The sequence below is a fragment of the Anser brachyrhynchus genome (assembly GCF_964034855.1).
Source record: "Anser brachyrhynchus genome assembly, chromosome: 6".
In the NCBI taxonomy this organism is placed as follows: domain Eukaryota; kingdom Metazoa; phylum Chordata; class Aves; order Anseriformes; family Anatidae; genus Anser; species Anser brachyrhynchus.
The window spans coordinates 33319324-33337382 of NC_137700.1; the positions used below are offsets into that span (position 1 = coordinate 33319324).

The 18059-nt window shown below is 39.4% G+C and overlaps 1 long non-coding RNA gene across 1 annotated transcript in view; it reads right to left on the reverse strand.

Annotated features, from left to right (window-relative positions):
- The window catches only part of LOC308197416, a 51813-nt gene extending 40300 nt beyond the window's left edge, over nucleotides 1-11513 (reverse strand). The window contains exon 1 of the long non-coding RNA XR_013952914.1: nucleotides 11037-11513. This is a non-coding gene — a long non-coding RNA (uncharacterized lncRNA). The remainder of the gene's footprint in view (nucleotides 1-11036) is intronic.
- Between the last annotated feature and the right edge of the window lie 6546 nt (nucleotides 11514-18059).

An 18059-nucleotide genomic window follows, 5' to 3' on the forward strand; every position in this document is an offset into this window, starting at 1 on the left:
GGCTTTGAGAGACTGGCACTAATTTAATATCAAATTATTTGTTTAAAAAAAAATGATTTGGCTGCTGAGAAAGGTGAATTGCATGTTAGCCATACAGTGCTATTAACATTGTATATTCATGATTATTTTGAATATAAACCACAAATTCATAGCTTGCAGTAGAGAATCCTGGATTCAGAGCAGTCTGCTTGCTGTGATCATTTCTTTTTTCCACAAAGTAAAATGCTCTTTATACAGAAATTAATATAACAGTTTCACTAAATTGGTCCTGCCGCTATTTATGCCAATAGCATGATGAAAGGAGCTATTTCTGTTTAGGAGTATGGGGAAAGGCACGTAAGGAAGATTCAAAAGAGAAGAGAAATGCATAATGCATTGGTAGAACTTTGATGTATAACTGTGCTGAAAACTCATCTGAACTTTTTTTCTTTCTGTATTAATTTAAGTGCTCTGGGAAGCGTTGATTGTCAGCTTTTAGAGAAAAAAAAAAAGTCCCTTTCTTTATCCACAAATCAATGCTGTAAGAAGAGTAGCAGTGCAAGTTTCTGCACAAACCATTATCATTCAACATGGTCTAAGTCCTGAACATCCCAAGAGACAAAAATCATCTATTGCTATATTTCAAGAGGATGATCTACATAATAAATGTGGTGATGGCATTTTGTGATGTATGGACTCCCTCAACAGGAAATATGCTAGGATTCCAGATCCAAAACTTTATTATGAATTTTTAAATACCCCTCCCTCCTTCAGGTACTCTGGGCTGGATTTAGAATAAAAATTTAAAATGTAAATGCACCATCTCTTGTATCTTCTTTAGGGCTTTGAAGGTGATTTTTATTCTGTGTTCACATGCTTGTGAGTATTGTTTTAGATCTGCACATCCACTAAAAAGAAATCCTGATAATCCCCTTTGATCAGAAATGGAAGTGATACCACTAAAGCCCTTTGAGAAGCAGAATGAGTATAAGATCATCCAAACAGTCACTCTTCCCTCTTTTCTCTCTCATATATGCTAAGCAGTATAAGGAAGTGAAATACTCGTCTTTCTGTTAGTTGGCAAGACTAAAAACACTCCTGTGTGATGTGGAGGTTTTTTTTTCTTTCTTTTTTTTTTTTCTTTTTCTGAAGACACTTTCTAATAAAGACTACAAGTGTCTTCTTTTCAAAGTAATTCCTCCAGGAATTATTCCAGGACTCTTTGTGATAACAAACTCGTATTTCTCAAATATGAAGACCAGGATCCTGATCAAAGTTCCACAGCATCAGGATCAATCTTCACGCTGTCTTCCAATGAAGTCTGGATGTTGTACTAAGTGTTACATATCCTAGGCATGTCAGCCTAACTACAAAGTTTATGGAGGCCCATCTAGATTCATTCAGAGCCAACTTGGATTATTATTATTTTTTTAATTAAATCAGAAATGGTTGATTCTTTTACGTGTGGAACAATTTTTACTTCCAGACAGTAATCTGACAACTCATCAGTTTTGGCCATCGGTAGCTACTTCCGAAGAATACAGAGCTTCAATGAGGCACAAAACATAGACTACATAAAGAAAATATAATTATTTTATAAACACTTTTCATAAGATGAAAAAAATTCTGATTTCCTCATGTCTTCTAAAAGTGGCATGACTTTTCTGGTCACTTATTCATCATGATAAAATAAAACTTGTGACAAAAAAAAATCCATGAGTCTTGAACTATATGCCTATAGAGGAAAAGTACGAATTTAAATCAGACAGAATCAACTGTCAGCAATTGGATCCCGTGACAAAATCTTAACAACAACAACAAAAAAAGACACCTATAATGTAAGTGGTTAACATAACTCATTATGCAACACATACTATAATTTGCTGCAGAAGTCAGGGAAGTATTTCTAAAAAGGTAGGAAATGTCTCCTCTAGATCCTATAGGCTGTAGAGCTGACATTTGATAGTACATGCCTGGCATGACTGGCTCAGAATTTGATCAGATCTTTAACCATGTTTCTGTTTTGTCTCCCATAACAAGCATGCTTGCTAAGAAGTATTTTTTACACTGTACAGTATGATAAAATGCATAATAAGAATTGGATATGCTTGGCACACACTGATTTGTGAACTTGCTGTCTATGCAGAATACAGCTAGAGAGTCTGCGCTGTTGTATTTATACCAAAGGGAAGAAAAAAAAAAGTTTCTATTTATTACTTAACCTAACTACAGAGAGCTTCTTAAGTTAGATCCACTCATCTGTAAATTATAAAAGGTACAATGGGAATGAGTTAAGGAATTATGCTACTGCTGCAAAAACTTTATTGGAAGTGAGTTATCAAGATGTCTTCCATACATAGTTTATTAGATATGTATCAATGACAAATGTGTACTGCTGATAGACTTAAAATGAAACCAGCCTGCAAGTTCTTTCTTATCTTTACTGAGATTAGCATATCTCATCAATACTTTATCCATGTATGTGTACGTGCTCATTAATAACTGCCAGAAAAAGAATTAGTTTATGCTCTCTTTTTGTATAGAGAATATATTCCTGGAATTAATCAGTCAGGTTTGTAGCAAGCACTGGTCAAGCATTTCCTGCTCCTCTCTACGGAGCAAACTCAGTGATTGAAAGGGCATGAAGCAAAATTGCTGATAGCTCTCTTCCTATGTGAGAAAACCTGAAGACCTGCTGTTTCCCCTTTTCCCCTTCTTTTTGTTTTTCCTTTTTTTTTCCCTTCATCATCTCATTTTGCCTTCAAAGTAGGGTTAAATATGAACATTCTTTCCCTTTCTTATTTTTTTTTTTCCCAGCAGAATTTTTGTAAGGATATGTAGAAGAGTGCCTGCTCCTTTAAGGGTATCCGGTGAAGGGCCTTTTCCAATGCAATAAGTGATAATAAGAAAGGGAGGAAGTGATGGGAATCAAAACCTGGTCAGCTGTACTAATTGATGAGGAAGGATGGTGGGAAGGTTGATTCAAGCAAGGTTGTCTGAGTGAGAATTTCTGGATTGGAATGATAAGAAGTAAGGAAGGAGGAACAATAAGCAAAATGCTGAGACACAGACCTGACAAAACAAAATGGAGACAATGAAAACAAACCTCCCTGTCACACCAATTGATGTTCAGCCCTGATTTTGTGGCTGATGTGACTGTGAAGTGGGGTGGAGCCTGGACTGGGAGGGTGCAGGAACTGCCAAGCTCTGCAAACCCATTGGGGCATGCAGGAGGAAGGGAAAGTAGGAGGAGCAGAGAAGTGGGATATCTTAGAAAGGGTAGAAAAGGGCAAGCGAGTATGCTTGTCTCACTAAACCCTGATCACTACACTCCTACCTTCTTGTTTTCTCATTAAATCTTTCCTTAACTATCTCTCAGTGTATTTACACCCTCTATCACGCGAGCTCCTGGCGAGACCTGTGTGTGTGAGAGTGAAACTGGTGCCAGCTGCTGAAGTCAGGGCAGGGGTGTAGGCCCGCTGATGGTGGTGCCAGCTGCTGGAGCAAATGGGGGTCCTGACATCAGTAGTTGTGGGAGGGCTTAGTTCTCTGGACGTAGAAAGGGTCCTACAGACTTCGTGTACTGAATGCCAGTTTCTGGGGAAATGTCATGAGTAGACTTGGGTGCCAGCTACTCGAGTCAATCTGCAGGTGTAGGCACCCTCGCTCCAGCTACTGGAGTGAGTGAGGGTTGTGGCACCAGTAGTTGGAGGGCCCTCTCTGGACCTAGAGAGGGCTCCACAGACTTTGAGCCAGGGTGCCAGCTGCAGGGAGACTGGTGAGTGGGCTGGGTGCCAGCTCCTGGAATCTGGCTGGGGTTGTAAGGCCTCCACACGCACTGGTGCTAGCTGGTGGAGTGAGTGGATTCCTTGCATCACCTACTGGAATGTGTAGGGGTCTTTTACTCCCAGCCATAGCACAGGAGTGATGTGTTTGAAAACCAGCTACTGGGGGGAGCAGTGTGAGTGAGGGGGCTCCACACCAGCAGCTGGAGTGGGGCCATGGGTTGCCACCTGTGTGCCTGGTGCCAGCTGCTGGAGGGACTGAGTCTCTATCTTCCCTAAACCTGGTCTGCATGGAGTTTTTGAGGAACAGGTCCTTGTTGATGTGACATGGCTACTAGACATTGATATCTGGAGCTCCAAAGAATGACATTAGGCATTGAAATTCAATATAGTAGCAAACTTCCTTAAGAAAACCCACAACCCCTGCATGTGATGCAGTTAGAAACCCCTGAGAAATCTGAGATGTGACTATCTGCTTATACAGGAAAAAAAAGATCTGACTTTGGATATTAATACTTGCATATTTTCATCTATTTATAACACCACCAGAAGATTTCCCTGGTATCTCATTATCCTTTTCATCATTATCACAGAAGCAAACTCTCTCTGCTACTCCATATAGATCAGACAACCAAATAAGCTACTTAGCATTAAGAAAAGAAGTTTAAGTAAACCTACTGCTTAAAGTTACCTTCTACTGTAAGGTAACAGAGGACACAGTATATATATGTTATTATTTTTGTAAGCACTACTATATGCAACTAATTTAAAGTTTGCAATACACCCTAAATCTAAGTAGCCAGAATGAGAAGCAAATAAGATGAAGCAATAAAACCGGAAGGCCAGCTGACTACGTCACTCTAGGAAATGTTTGGTGAATTCTAGAAGGAAATATGATTTTGAAATTATGAGGTTATTATCCTCAAGCTTAAGGGTACTCAATAACACCCACAACTTTCTTGTCACCTATGGAAAAACATAACCAGTTCAGAGGATAGATCACAATGCCAATTAGGGGAATGGAAGATTTCCATGTCTGCCTAATTGTGTTAGTTATGGCCAACAGCCCTATGTATTTCCTAAAACTTTAATACAGTGAGGCCAATCCTTTTTGGCAAGTTATATGGTGCCTTTTCTTTATCATGGCTAGCCAGTCACAAAGAAAGCTATGTCTTTCAATGCAGCTACAGCTGTAAGTCTGGCTTCTTGAGAGAATTGTGATTTTATCCTGTTCATCAAACACTGTCAGCACTGTAATTTCCCTGGAGTTTGACACAAGAAGTAGCAGGCAGGCAATGAAAGTTTTGATTCATTAAATTCATTAGCATTTTTTGGATTTTCTGTTGAGCCTGAGCAATTACTAATAAAAGCAGAATGACTGTCCTTGACCAAAATTCTCCTGAAACACTGATGCAGAGAATAAACCAATCACATGAATTCTATAATGGCATTACATACCAAATAGTCTATTTTTCCCACTTACTGAAATTCATCTCATAATTATTGTGGTGGAAATACTTGTTGTGAGACATTTTTGGATGTTGACTCAGCCATATACCTAGGATAAAATATACCTATATTTGAATAAAAAATCAATAGACAACTGAATTCAGACAAGCAGTAAGCAGATGTTCCATTCTGAATATAAATTTCAAAAAGATGGATTTGTGGTGTTTAAGCATGTAAACCTATTCATAAAGTGCACACAAAATGGAAGATGCTTTATTGATTCAGCTTTTTCATGAGCAAGAGACAAGCGTAAGTGGATTTTGACAGGCAAAAAAAATCATATCTTGCAATCTGTGAACATTTATCTGTGAACTTGCTTCTTTGGTTGGCAGACCTCACCACCTGTTAAAGATTTACGAAAGTACATGACATCATACAGACAGCTTTTATTCAAGCAAAGACTTCCAGCTTCATCTGGGGTTACCTTCTTTCATTCGGGTTTGCAGGACAAAGACCTTTTAGTTTTGGTAAACTTTAATCATAGAATACCATGAGTTGAAAGGGACCCACAAAGATCATTGAATTCAACTCCTGGCTCCACACAGGACCACCCAAAAGTCAAACCATATGTCTGAGAGTGTTGCCCAAATGCTTCTTGAACTCCAGAAGACTCAGTGCTGTGACTGTTTCCCTGGGGAGCCTGTTCTAGTGCCTGAACACCCTCAGTGAAGAGCCTTTTCCTAATACCCAGCCTGAACTTCCCCTTTTGAAGCTTCATGCTGTTCCCTCAGGTCTTATCACTGGTCACCAGAGAGAAGAGATCCATGCCTGCCCCTCTGCTCCCCCTTTTAACAATGCTGTAGGCCTACGGTGAGGCTGTAGGCCTACGGTGAGGCTGTAGGCCTACGGTGAGGCTGTAGGCCTACGGTGAGGCTGTAGGCCTACGGTGAGGCTGTAGGCCTACGGTGAGGCTGTAGGCCTACGGTGAGGCTGTAGGCCTACGGTGAGGCTGTAGGCCTACGGTGAGGCTGTAGGCCTACGGTGAGGCTGTAGGCCTACGGTGAGGCTGTAGGCCTACGGTGAGGCTGTAGGCCTACGGTGAGGCTGTAGGCCTACGGTGAGGCTGTAGGCCTACGGTGAGGCTGTAGGCCTACGGTGAGGCTGTAGGCCTACGGTGAGGCTGTAGGCCTACGGTGAGGCTGTAGGCCTACGGTGAGGCTGTAGGCCTCTCCTCAGTCTTCTTTTGTCAAGGCTGAACAAACCAATCTACTTCAGCTGATCCTCTAGGGCCTTCCCCCTCTCTAGACCCTTCACCATCTTCGTAGCCCTCCTTTGGACGCTGTGTAATATTTTATGCCCTTTTTATACTGTGATGCCCAGAAGTGCACACAGTACTTAAGGTGAGGCCACACCAGTGCAGAGTAAAGTAGGAAAATTTAGGGCACGATAAGATCCATTTCCTGAGATGGATGTCAAGTTCAGTGACAGAAATCCCACCCAACTCCCCCTTGAGAGCATCATCCATTGTCCTGATTGTTCTCCTACCCAAATTATTTCCTAATGTTAGCGACATTTTCACTGCAACATCTTAAATCCATTAGTCTTGTTCTGCCCTTGATGACTAGAGAGAATAATTGGTCCCCATTCTCTCTGCTATATCCCTTTATGTATGTATAGACAGTTATGTCGTCTCTAAGTGCTATATGGTCAATCCTCTTTATCACACTTGCAATTTCCATTTTCCAAGTCTTTTATCATTTTTCTGCTGTTCCCCTCTGGACTACCCTCCATTTGTCTGCAAGATCCCTAGAAATTCGGCATGTAGAGAACAGTTGCAACAGCCCTCACACCTTGTTCTCTTACCAAGTGATTGCTACAGGAACATACAATCTTTCCCTTGCTTGCTGGAAATCCCCTCGAGCAGACGTTTTATCTACATTCTTTTTACAAACTATAAAAATGTTCCTACATAAAATAGAAGATACACACCCCTTAAAAAAAAAGAAAAAGAATCCTGCTGAACTTACTTTCCACTTACAATCAAATATAGGTTGTGATCACGTGCAGGGAAGCCAGCTCAGGCTCACAAGCCCTCCTATTGCAAAATAGCTAAAATGGACCTTTGCAGTATAGAAAAGAGCAGGGATGATGCTCTCCAACTCTGACTGAAAACAGAAACAGTGAAAACAAATATGCTATATTAAAGAAGCAATTCTCTTCTCTTTGTGGGTGGTTAACTAGGAATGTTAGTGCCACTCTTTTCCAGTTCTGAAGTTCAAAGTGTCTGGCTGAAGTTGTCACAGCTGAGAAGTTCAGGTAAACACATTAACCTACATAAACAATTTAAACTGTCCACATAGTATTTCTTGATCATACTATAACACAAAGCAACAGAATTTCAGTTTTAAAGTATTACCATGCTAGTATGATTCCCATCACTTTCTTTAAAATAATACTGATTCTAGGAAGACATTAACATCTAATTCATCTCATGTGAAATAGAAGTATTTGTCTGCTGTACAATTTTAAAAACTGATTTATTTTCTGAAGTGACAATGGTTTAACTATTGAGCAAAGTATACAAAATGATGCTGCTTAATCACAGCAAACTGCACATTCACAAGTCATTCAAAAAATCAGTAACAACCTATTTGTTATGCAAAGTGAAAGTGCTCTCTATTTTCCAAGTCACGTATCAGTTCAAATGTCATGGGATCTAAACCGCTCCAATACTATCTTTGATTATGTTACAAAGACAGTCAATTGAAGCAAGTCTTTTTTGAGGAATCACTACATCAGTCAAAGCATCTGTAGAATCTGAACCACTGAGATCACAATGTGCATGTCTGTTCATGAACATCCAGCCAAGGCACAAGACTACTAAAAAGCATCTTGAAATTTTCCTCTGTGCTGCTCTTTCCCCACTACATCCTGACCTGCCTTTTGATTTTTGTGCTTTGTGGTGTAAGTAATGATTATTCTTCTCCAGGGCTAATTTCAGCTTTTTTTTTTTTTAAAAAAAAACCATCTGGAGTTAACAGCAAGAAGAATTTTTAGAGCTATACATCAAGATTTGTAAGGTCTATTAGCTTTTTTTTTTTAAAAAAACAACTGATTTCACATTTTCATATTTCCATTTTTCTAAAACCACATCCATGTGGGCCAACTGCTTTTTGGTATTTTCCATGTGCAAAAAGTGAACAGCTGAGTGAAACTCACAGTTCTTCAGGATGCCCAAACATCCTGACAACTGGTTTGGGTGTCTACCATCACTGCTGTCAGATTTTACATCCTTAGCTTAGTCTAAAGAGGTGAACTGTTTACCAGGAGAAAAGCTGCTATCTGTTTGCAGAACTGCCAGTGAAACTAAACTGAAAGTACGCTTCCATCCCCAAAGTCTTGTAGCAAAAACATCATCCAGTATCTCACACAGGAGGGCTGAATATGTTGTTCATAGGGTTTACAGATTCCCAAAGGCTCAAAAATATAAGTGTTTAGCTATGTGTGAGTATGGACTGCTAATCTCAGCCTCCTGTTCAGCTACAGTGATCATTGCTACTGTAGTACATAGACATCAGAATAACATAACAGGGGACTGAAGCATAGAAGATGAATAGCACTTGCCAGAACACACAGCTTCTGTAGTCCCTGTTGGACAGTGAATTCAACAATCACACAAGGAATGATCTGCAAAGCTATAAATCAATCAAAGTTATATTCTGTTAAAAGAAAGTGAGAGATTTGCCTTCCAGCCACAAGGAAATAATGGAGGTTGTCTGTACAATTTGGTTTGTGTTTTATAAAAGACATTTGGTGATATAAATAATACATTTGCAGTATTCTGAAACTGGCCAATATTCACAGTTATTGCAATAGGCTGTGGCAGGACATTAACCATGGTTTAGCAAACTGCAGGAGTTCAGTGGGATATAACATTAAGAAACTCAGTCCCTAGTTGGTATTGCTCATCATATCTCTATTTACACCAGTGGAACTGCGGCCATTTGTACCAGCTGAGATTCAGACCAATGGAAAGAATATTGCCAATGTGTTTTTCAAGGGAAATGGTCAGTTAAACTGATTTGACTGTATGCCAATATTAAAAAGTGCTTGGAAAAATATCAGCTATGACAACTGAAGTTTACTTTGATACAGCACTAGTAAAAATATCAGTCGGTTAATGCTGTAAATTGATGAGCTCCTTAATCACATTAGATGAGGCTATCAGAGAAGATCCTTCCTCAAAAGATCTGTGAAGTAGTTAAAGTTTACAACTGCTATATCTTCAACTCTTTTTACCTCATAAGCTCTGCAGAGATTCAACACTTTAGCATCAACCTTACAGCTACACAGCAAACAGAATTGAAAATATTCTCATGTATGCTAGAGCTTTGCATAAAATCTGGATGAATAGTTTGCACATTACTAGTTTCTTGCTCTGTTATAAGATTTATTTATTTGTATAGGCTTATGATCCTCAAGTTCCAAATTCAGAAAATTAGCTTAATTACATAGAATTATTACAGCAAAAATAATCCGAGAGATTTTTTAAATGCTATCCAATGATATTCTGGTATTTTCAGAACCAAAGTATATTTCAAACAACTTAACACTAAATAATATTAATTTACTTTCTAATCCATACTTTTGAGTTTTGAGTCCCTAGTTTCATACTTTTCCAAGTCTGTAAGTAAAAAAAAAAAAGGAAGGTAGAAAGACTAAATTACATCTATGGAGACAAAAATACACCTTTCTGAATTGATTCTGTAACTGATAAACTGACAAAACTGACTAAAATAGCAGTGTAATTTCACCACTAGTTTGCTGAATGTGAGCTCACTACGTATTTTTATCCATTATAGGCTAGCCTAGTATCCCTTTTCCAGGCTTCTCCCAGTGCAGACTTTTTTGAGGTTTGGATTGAGGCACATGTAGTCATTCACAAGGTCAACCATTTTCTTAGTATTTTCTTTGAAATTACAATAAAAAAAACTTTTTGAAGAGTTTTACCTTACCAAGTATTTGTTTAAGGCCCTTTGAAATCTAGATATATCATGTATTTGTACTGTTCCTGGAGATGTCAGTGTGGCCTTCGAGGCACAGATTTCACATACTCTTTCCCAGGTAAAGTTTTTTTGTTGTTGTTGTTGTTGTTTTAATTCTAGATTTTATATATATAAATTAAAACAATTAAGGCCAATAAATCCTATATTTTTTGTAGTCAACTCAGCACGTCAGACTTTCAAGATTTTGCATGTTCCTGTATATTTCACCTACATACTAATTTTAATTGCCTTAAAACTGCAGGATAATTGAGGTTACCTTACCCCAAACACTTAGTAAACAAAATTAAAGTACTGTAAAACAGTACAGGAACTGTCTTATTTTATTTTGGCAAGTAGATTTGGCAGAGGAAAAGAAAAGAATTGTTAAATTAACAGCAGAACTTATGAGCCTTGCCAAAGATTGCTCCTTGAGTAAGAACTGGCTTCTTTAGGAACATGTATATATTTTCTTTATTGCAAGTATGGCAATGAATCATTTTACACTGAATTAATTTAGGCATTTGTGAAATAGCTTGTTAACAAGAGGCTTTATCAGAGGCAAAGAAATGAATATTTTTAGCACGTTAGATTGATAATAGTATTTCACATTTGTAATAGCCCCTTTCCTGCCAGAATCTTCAACTGCCTTGCAAATATTTATTAAGCCTTACACCAGACATGGGAGGCAGATAATGTATTTTATGTTTCTTCAGGCTAATCTACTACAGATTAAAGATACAAGTGTAGTCTATCCTTATGTCTGTGCAAAGTCACTTACCTCAGTTACACTAGGCTGTAGATTTGTCTTTGTCAATCTTACCTTCTATTCTTCCAAAATAACTTGGTCATAACAAAACCAGAACTGCAAAACGGCTCACATGTGCTAGCAGTTGCAATCTCATCATGCTTCCTACCCACACAGGAATTTTGGCCATGAAAATGGAGAAGAATATCACGTGAAACTCTGCTAAACTAAACACACAGACGAAGCCCCAGCAACTTTTGGGTTTTTGCAAGAAGGTGATGAGGATGACTGCTGACTTATGAAATGGGTATTACCCAATCTCCCTCTTACAGCACAGTCCCTCACACACTTGGAGCTACAAGAATGAAGAAAATAGAATGAAAATTTACAAAATTCTGCCAGGTACACCCAGATGCTAGCAAGAACAAAAAGGCTTTGAAAAACATTTCAGACCATGAACTGGCAATGTATTTACTAAGGCTGAAGAAGCCTTCCTCACCCCCTCCACAGGGTCCAATATTCCTGATAAAGTTTCCAGAGGTTCCTCTTGTGAAAAAAAATTCCAGAAAAAGAACAAACATAATAAGAATAACTAGTAGAAATAAACTGTGGTGAAGACTCCCATTCCCTAAACATATAGCCTTTTTTTCCAAGCTATAATAAAAAGCAGTTCTTAAGCAACCACAGGTAAAACTTCATTACAAATATCAACACCCTTTTTATAGGAAGCTGTAAGAAGCCTAGATTACCACCTTTGATATAGCAAAAAATATAACATCTTTAGGAGAATATGGAACATCAGTAGTCTCCAGAGGTAAAGCTATAGATTAACCTACTTCCAGGTAAAATACCTCTCTGGAACAAATTTCATTAGTTACATCGATTCTAGCCAAAAACTTGAGAATTTCAAAATAAGCTGGTATCTATTGAACGGGATCACTTGGTACCCTGAAATCAAGACTAAGTCTTTCTGAAATATTCATTTCTCTAATACCTTATACCTGAGCTAAGCACCTGTTGGTCCTTTTGTAGCTCAATACAATTAGCATTTTTGCTAAGATATCAGCTATGCAAAGAGTCAAGTTTTGAAAGAACTTACAGAACTTACTTAACTTTAGATCTGAGATAGCATATACTCTTCTTCTAAACAGTCTTTTCTCCTTAAATACAGAAAAAGTACTTAAGCAAAAAGAAATTCAACTTTATAGGAAAGGAGGCTTATATAGGTTCCTTCAGCTTGTGTTCCAGGGAATTCTGGGGACTAGGAGACTATAAATTTCAGGTGTTGCATCCTCAAATGTTTAATCTTAGTTTCAATTGAGTAATAGTTGAGGGAAACAAACGTGGTAGTAGCTATTAATGCTAGCTTGAAAAATTCACACGTAACAGAGAAGGTTCTTTCTTAAATAAAGGAAATCAGTAAGGGTAAATAAACAGAATTCCTAGGTAAGAAATATGTAAAGGTATGTATGTGCTGTTACATAACTTCAGTGAGTGATCACTTTTTTTTTTATCAAAAGTGTTTCCACTTCGTAAACTCATGAACAGTTCTATCAGTGCTGTTCAGTACCTCTAAGTCCTTGAAAATACATGGGTTATGTTAAGGGTCAGGATCATAAAAGTAACGCACAGTGGTGTAACCATTTATGCATCTTTAGTCTTAAAGGAGCTAGAATAACTTCTTACTTAAAATAGATCTTATTGCAACAGATGTTGGGAAGCTGTCTTAAGGAGTAGTATTTCTGTTTGTCTTACTCTAAGCTATAACTCAAAATTGGTACTCATTTATAGTTTTTCAACCTTTACTGTAACGTAACTTTGCCCTCTACACAATGGAGTAAATAATCTGTCTCTTTCTGTGAGGACCAGTTCATAGGTGTTTGTTGACCATTACACCCAAGATACATACTTTGGAGTGCTGCATTTTAAGTAGGAAAAAAAGTTTAAACACATGAGGGTGCAGAGTGGACTATTGTCTTCCTTTAGAATAGCTGGTTGCTTACAAACATTTTACATGCAGGTCAGCTGTGTAAGTTGTGGATATGTTTGCCACAACTCTGCTTGAAATTGGAGCCTTTCTTTCCTGTGTGGAGATAGTTACTTAATGCTATTGTAATAAGTAACTGTTTGCCAGGTGAGATGTATACTTTGGAAGGCTGATTTGATCAATTTGTAAACTTACCTTAACTTTTTCAGCAAGCAAGCATAAGAGAATTGGGAAGAGTTAAAGTGAAAAAGGTAATCTATCCAACTGAGGGCTCAGAAAAACAATGTTCACTGTATTACTAGCACAGCAATTGATGCTGGAGAAGTTAAAAGGCAAGCTGCTACAAGAAAATAGCTTTGCTATACAGTCCCCCATATTTTCTTCAGGATAATTGCACTTGATATTACACCCATTGCATTTAAATCATAACTTTCCATACCACAACCCATGATCAATACCTTTTGCAATGCAACGCCCAACAAACCCTAAAATGCTTCTTTTATATCTTTATGCTGTCATGCAAGCCACTGTAATTTCCATCCTGACTTAACAAGCTGTCCTTAACACAAACCTCCCTTGCTAACTAACTGCTTATCCCTATTGGAGGGACAGCCTGGAAGAAAGGGCAGGGTGATGGGGTAGGAGGCCAGAAGGAAAGCTTTATGTGATGGCAAGAACCTGCCAATTTATAAGTGGGGGGTGGTCATTTCTAGCCTTGTAGTTGTGTATTTCTGTAGTAGTTTATTACTACCTGTATCTATCCAGCCTTTCCATTATCACAATTCTACGTGGTTATGCTCAGTAAAGGTGAACAATGGGTCTTCTGTAGGAAAGAGCTTTCAAGGGCCCTGGGAATAGAAATCTAATTTTGTTACCGGGAACAATATGCTGCTGACAAAACACTCATGCAGACAGGCTGTCCATGACTTGAGGAAGACCTTCCTGGGGTGCTCATACTTTCATTGTTTTTCCCACCTGCAGTCTGTTCTCTGACATTTGGATTGCAACCCCCTGGGGACAAGAACCCACTCTGCTTTTTGTTGTTTGCAGCAGCCAGTGCAAGGGGGCCTAGTCTTTAATTACGGTTCACAGGTGTTGCAGAAATATAAGTATATAAATACTTGGCCTGGTTCCTTTTCAGCTCTGTGATTGAATTCAGAGTTAACAGTAGTACCTAGTGATTTTGCTGGAACAATAAATATGTGTAAATACATTAACTTTAAGACGGGGATAGGAGTGAATGAACTGTAGTGTGAATGGCATAGAGCTACTTTTGCCAGCAGCACCATGAAAGGGGTTGTTGATGTGTCCCAATCTCCCCCTCCTACTAAGAAATACAAGGCAGGACCCCTAGAGCTTTCCCAAATCATCTTTTCTTCATTATGTGTGGATGCCCTGTTCCCCTCATCTACTTTCTCATGCTAAAATAAAGACATAGGATTTCGCCATTGTTTTCAATGTCTGTTTTAAAGAATAAATCCATTATTACATAAGCTCTAAACTTAAGAGGTGTTTCTTCTTAGGTTTAACATACCGTATATTCCAATTTCTTTGAAATCTAGCCATAGCTATTGAGAAGTCTATGGTGGGTGGAGGAAGGAAAGTCTTAGGCCACAGAAAAGAATCTCTTCATCTTTGGAAATCTGGCTTGGTTTTAGACTACTGGGAAGTGGAGGGGTGGGGGTGAGGGGAGAATGAAATAAAGCCCCACCAAAATTTCTGTTTTTCTTCTGAGGATGCAAACCTTATCAAAGACTGTCTGAAGAGGAGGGATGTATTTTATCATTCCATCTGCTCTAATCTGTTGCAAAATCACAATTTCCGTAAGAAACTCAGGAAGTCAGACATTTGTCTCTAAGATCCATTTTTTTTCTTTTTTTTTTCTTTTTTTTTTTTTTTTTTTTCTGAACAGCAGTGCCAGAATGCAGAGGTAGCCAGGGTTACTTGATGGTGGAACAATGCACTGCTGTATAATGTAGGTGTCCAGGTCTCCCGGTTACATTGCATTTTTAATATCCAAGAATGCAAATCTTGTCTGTCTAGCTTGACAGACAAAGAAGCTCTTTCCCAGAAATGTACGTGACTCAGCAGGTGTAACAACATTAATCCAGGGAATCAGTATAGTAGGGACAGGTCAGGAGGGATGCACTGGAGATACAGCTCTGAGAATGTCAGGAGTCATGTCTGCACCTTCAAATATTTGCTGTGAAATATTTTCCTTTAGGATTACTAGAGTGTATCTGCAATAGCAAGCAATTTCCTAGAATGAGAGATGCTGTAGAGCACAGCAGTGTGGTTCAAGGACCTGCCATCCCTCGTGATCATTTGTGTTACCTAGAGCTATACTGGTAATATTCTTTCAAAGCATGATTTGCAAACTGGGTATTGGGATATTGTATCCATGATCTTTGCCTCTTCTTTGCAGGCTTCCTTGTATGCAGCTTCCATGTTACCTTCTCTGGGGAAACCCAGATGGGGGAATGCAAAACCGCAATCCACGTGGCATCAGGAGCAGACACTATGGAGTTTTGTGTCAAGAAAGCAGTGACACTACACACTAATCTGCTAAGGAAGATGTGCCCTCACTCTGATAGGTATTTCATTTCTCTTCCTGGCATATTGTGAGAAAAGTACTTTATCTCATGTGTTTTAGTGCTGTGTGGGGGGCCATTCAGTTGATGTGGTAGCTGAAACTGCAGCTATTTTCTCAAAAGCCTTTTAAATGTTGCTTGCTGCATGCAGTATGCTTGCTGCTTTGACTTACCCTCTGGAGCTGTGTCAGCTTCTTTCGTGCTGCTGCTGGTTCTCCCACTCAGGAGCTCCCAGTCCAGGAATGTGTCCCTCGCTTCCATAGGTGTGAGAGGGTAAAATCCTACCCAGGCCTTGACACCATCCCACCTCGTACCAGAAAAAAATATAGCAGCCTGTTCTGGCTTACAGGTACAGTTCTGTGTCAGAGGCTAAGGTGCGCAGCTGTCTATCAAATCTGTCAGACACAGTGAGTGTAAGTGCTAGCAACTGAATAAAGACAGAGGTGATAAAACCCTGTGGAAACATGTCATAGCAGTATGAGAAAAAAAGCTGCCCTGGAAGAAGCCCATGGTGTCTGCTAATACTTCTTTAAGGAACAGCACACCCAGTAGTGATGCAGTTAAATATAGCACCTTGCTGAACTAGGAACTTATCTAGCATAGTTAATAGCTACTTCATTACCTTGATGTTTAATTCGCTAGTTGTTGCTTACCTTGAAAGTAACATGGACTGAACAGAAGACTCTTTTTGTTTCCAAAGGAGGATCTATGCAGTGATGAGCTGTCTCTTTAGCTATTCAGGTGTTCGCTGTATCTCTGACATGTCAGCCTCCTATTCTGCTTATGGGTGCAGATTTCCACTGCCACATTACACGCAGATCAGCAAACACTGCTATCATATCACAGGATTAGTTGGAGGAAATATTAATGACTGCTTATTACTTTGCAGATTTGCAAGCTGCTGTTTCTGCAGGGATGGGTTATCCATTACTGCCAGAGCCAGGACATGATGCGGGATGTGTGCACGCCTGCATCTCAATAAGTGTTGGGCTGCTGTGTGTTGTGGCAGTGTCTGGTCAGTTGTTGGGTGGCCAGATGGCTGCTGTTGTGCTGATGAGTCCGCATGTTGCCCAATTTGAGAACTGCTGGATGAAACCCACTCTTGCTTTTAGCAGCCCTGTCAAAATGTTCATAATAGCTTGCTTGGTCGGATTCCCGACTAGACTTGTTAACACTCTCGAGCAAGACCAGTCTGTTATTTTGTCTTGGTTTTTTTAAGAGCTGTAGCTCTGAAACTGCACTGTATTGTGCTAGCTGGAGAGCAGAGACCAAAGGAAATTACCCGTACCTCAAACCATTTATACGCATATTAAACAGAGTGCCCCCTGAGTCTGTATACAATATGAATGTGTCTGTCCCCCTAACTTGCAAGGATTCAGAAGACTGGTTTGCTGTCTTATGTTCCCATTCCAGGTAGCTCATCCACAAAAAAGAACTGGTGTATCTTTAAAGTGCTGATTATGCAGCTTATACATTTTTATTTTTTTTGACTATGTGTACCTTTTATAAGCATCATTAATTACTCTCATATCCTGTGCTTGGCATTTGAAAATCTTAAGCTATAAAGTTAATAACTGCTCCATGGGGTTTAACTAAATTCTGAATGTAGGAGCTGAAGGTGGGTAGGAAGGGAAGAGTGAAATAGGGCATGTGGCAAGGAATTACCTTCTGGCTTTAGCCACTTGTTCACTCTGATCCTTCCTTTCCTCCCCTGCCTTGATACCTTGTACAACTCACTGAGCTCACCTGGAAAACTGGGCCAGTTGTATGTGATCAAAAGGCAAATTTTGCTGTAGCATGCGGAGATCAGAGGAGTTCTTGCCAAATAGGCTTGACAACATGAGAGTGCTATGAAGCTTAGACACAAAATGCTTGTTTTAGCCTGCCTGTGTCTCAGCTTGGCTGGGCTGGGTGCGTAACTCCACAGCTTGACAGATGAATGCCATTATAAGGCCAAACCCTGCTGCTTTGAACCAAGATTGCGATGGTCTGGGCTTACTCCAACAGTTCCCCCATGTCCGGAGGAATGAATGCCATGGCTCATTTTTGGTATTTTCGGGGTGGAAGGGTTAATCAGTATTTCAGCGTTGCCTACCCTTGCGCTGTGTATTTGCATTACGTACACAGTTTGAAACTTGCTTAAATGAAGCTATCCCACAAACTTTTGCTTCCATAGCTGTGAGCTTTTCTAGGAAACCATGCTCTTTCATCTCCACTGCTTTACAATGCTGGTTCTCACTTTTCTGAACAGGTGGGGAGAAGAAGAGGGAGATCTCAGTCACTTTTTAAAAATATAGTTAGAAATTCCAAGGCAGAATGTTTTTAATGCCATTCGCTACCAGGGCTCAGCAGACTCTAAGATCAAAGTTATCTACCCACCCATGTCTTTTTAATAGCAAACTATAACCACTTTAATTCTTCCCTGAACATTGATTAGATGCAGTATGAAATGCAGTGACAGCCTCCTGCCTCGTAAAC